Here is a 2500-nt window from a genome sequence, read left to right as displayed (position 1 = left end):
ACTTTTTAATTTTCTGAAATAAGATCCTTCTGTCTCTTGGTATGCACGTCTTTTGTTTATTGTTTTTTTTCGGTACATATTTTTCAACAATTTTCTCCAGTATTTTGTACAGTATATCCGTATTTACCTGTATATTATCAACTTATAAATACATTTTTCCATTCTTTATCCAGTTCTTCATTTATTTCTGACCATTTTATATTCTTCTGTAAAAGTTATATTTTCCATATCCTTCCCAAAGTTTTGTGTTTTTATTAATTCTGTGATCACTTGCTTTGGAATGAACTATCAATTCTATGACATTGTGGTCTGAAATTCCCGTGTTATACACTATTATTTCTTTAACATAATTCACCTCATTCACAAATACTAGATCTAGGACATTTTCCTTTCTTGTTGGAATGTGGTTTATTTGTTGCATATTATGTTCTAATAGCATATCTTGAAGCTTTTCAAATTGCCTCTTATCTTCTGCGCTACTATTACTATCTTTTTTATATGTATACATACAACCACTTTCTTCTATCCGTTCTTTCCAATCCACGAAAGGAAAGTTAAAATCTCCGGATAGGAGTATATTCCAGTCTTTATGGTTTCTACATATACCATCTATTTTTTCTATTATTATGTCAAACTCCTTAGTGTTTGGGGGTCTGTAAACTACAATATTCATTAGTTTTTCAAATTCAAATTCTACCGCAATCAATTCACATTCTGTGTTGCTGTATTTTTCACATACTTTTCCTTGATTTATGTCTCTTCCATATATTGCGGTTCCCCCTTGATTCCTATTTTTTCTGTCTGATCTATAAGTTTGGAAACCCTTTATCTGGTCATCACTGCCAGTCTCTTGGGAATACCATGTTTCACTTATATTTAATATATCTATTTTTTTCAATTTGGGTTAGTTCTTCTAAGAACTCTATTTTCCTTTTAGAGTTACTCATGACTAAACCCTGTGCATTCATTACTATTATGGTTTGTGTTTCATCCCCATTATTTAATATTGGTAATAATATGGATTCTCCATGCTTCCTTCCTGTTCTGATATGATGTTCTTTTCTTCATTTCCCGGAATTCTGCCATTAAAAAAATCCAACTTTTCTATTATATTTGCTCTTTCGCCTTCATATTTATTTGTGTGTGTATACCTGCAACTGTCCCCATATCTGCACCAACCCCTGGCATTATAGATGCATTCTTTGTAGTTGGTTCTACATGTGCCGGTTTAGGTTGAAAGGCCTCATATCTTGGGGCTCTTGGTTCAAAGCGCGGTATATACACGGCCTGCGTTTTGTTTCTTTTTTTGTTTCTTTTTTGCTTTCATTTTTCTTTTCAGTTTGCTGAGTTTTCTTACTTTCATTCATGGTTGCAGATGCATATATCGACATTTTTTGTTGTAAATGCATCCTTTTCCTTCTTTTAGGTTTTTGCATATTTTTGGATGGAGATCTCTGCATTCGTCTCCATATCCGTCTAAATACGCACATTTACCATATATTTCATAATTATGGCATATCTTTGGATGCTTGTAGTAGCATCTTTCGCCAAATCTGCAATCCCTCTTTTCAGCATATTGCAGACTATATCCTTCTTTTCTATTTTTTCTTGTTCTTGCTCTTCCCTAAAATTATGTAGGTCCGGGTAGAGTCTCTTGGGTCTATTATTTGTTTCCATCTGGTAATTTATTTCTTCATAAGTATGTTGTTGGATGGCATCATAGGTTATATCAATGATTTCTTCTGCATCCTTACACATATCCTGTTCATTGTTCTCTTCTTCTTCTTTTTCTTCTTCTTCTTCTTCTGTTTCTTCTTCTTCCTCTTCTTTATCTTCAACTATTTGCAGATTTAGTCTCGACTTAATTATATTTTCTATCCAGACTAAGCATGTTGAGCAGAATACCTTTGTGTCTTTATTTTTTATTTTTTGCTGTATTTCAGCACATGTGGGATGTGTTGGGACATGACAGGCATCACATTTTCTAATCAATTGTTGAGGATTATTAATGGAATACCATATCTTACATGTATTACACCATTTTGGCATTCTTTTTCCCATTGCATCAATCAGCATATTCACCATATTGGACTTCTTATTGTTCTTTGATGGAATGTGTTGATTGATGTAGACTTTCTTTATAAGTTTCTTTAACACTTGGATTTTCTTTGGAATTTCTTCTATTATTTTGCTGATGTTTTCCGCAGATTTGCTCCAGTTTATTGGATCATATTGTTTCAATATGTCTGCGAATATTCTTCCGTCACATTGGTTGACGTTACTAGTGACCTCTGTTATCAGACGGTCGAGCTCCTGTTTCGCCAACTCATGGAATTTATTTTTGCTGAGTCCAGCGATGTCTCTCCAAGCCTTGCCCGTGTTGTACATAGCCATCTTGATTAGATTTTTAGTAATTCACAAGATAACTATTCTATGCCGACGTTTTAATCCCACTTCTCCGACCTCAAACTAATAACCGACTATTCACGAAAACTTGTAG

The 2500-nt window shown here is 33.7% G+C and overlaps 2 protein-coding genes across 2 annotated transcripts in view; one reads left to right on the top strand and one right to left on the bottom strand.

The window, feature by feature from the left end:
* LOC137624232 (uncharacterized) overlaps window positions 1-2500 on the bottom strand; it is a 421277-nt gene that overhangs the window by 283050 nt on the left and 135727 nt on the right. The window lies entirely within an intron of this gene.
* LOC137625072 (putative uncharacterized protein DDB_G0292636) overlaps window positions 1-2500 on the top strand; it is a 35120-nt gene that overhangs the window by 4690 nt on the left and 27930 nt on the right. The window lies entirely within an intron of this gene.

Source organism: Palaemon carinicauda, chromosome 31 (genome assembly GCF_036898095.1).
Source record: "Palaemon carinicauda isolate YSFRI2023 chromosome 31, ASM3689809v2, whole genome shotgun sequence".
NCBI lineage: Eukaryota > Metazoa > Arthropoda > Malacostraca > Decapoda > Palaemonidae > Palaemon > Palaemon carinicauda.
This window is presented reverse-complemented; position numbering and strand designations above follow the sequence as displayed.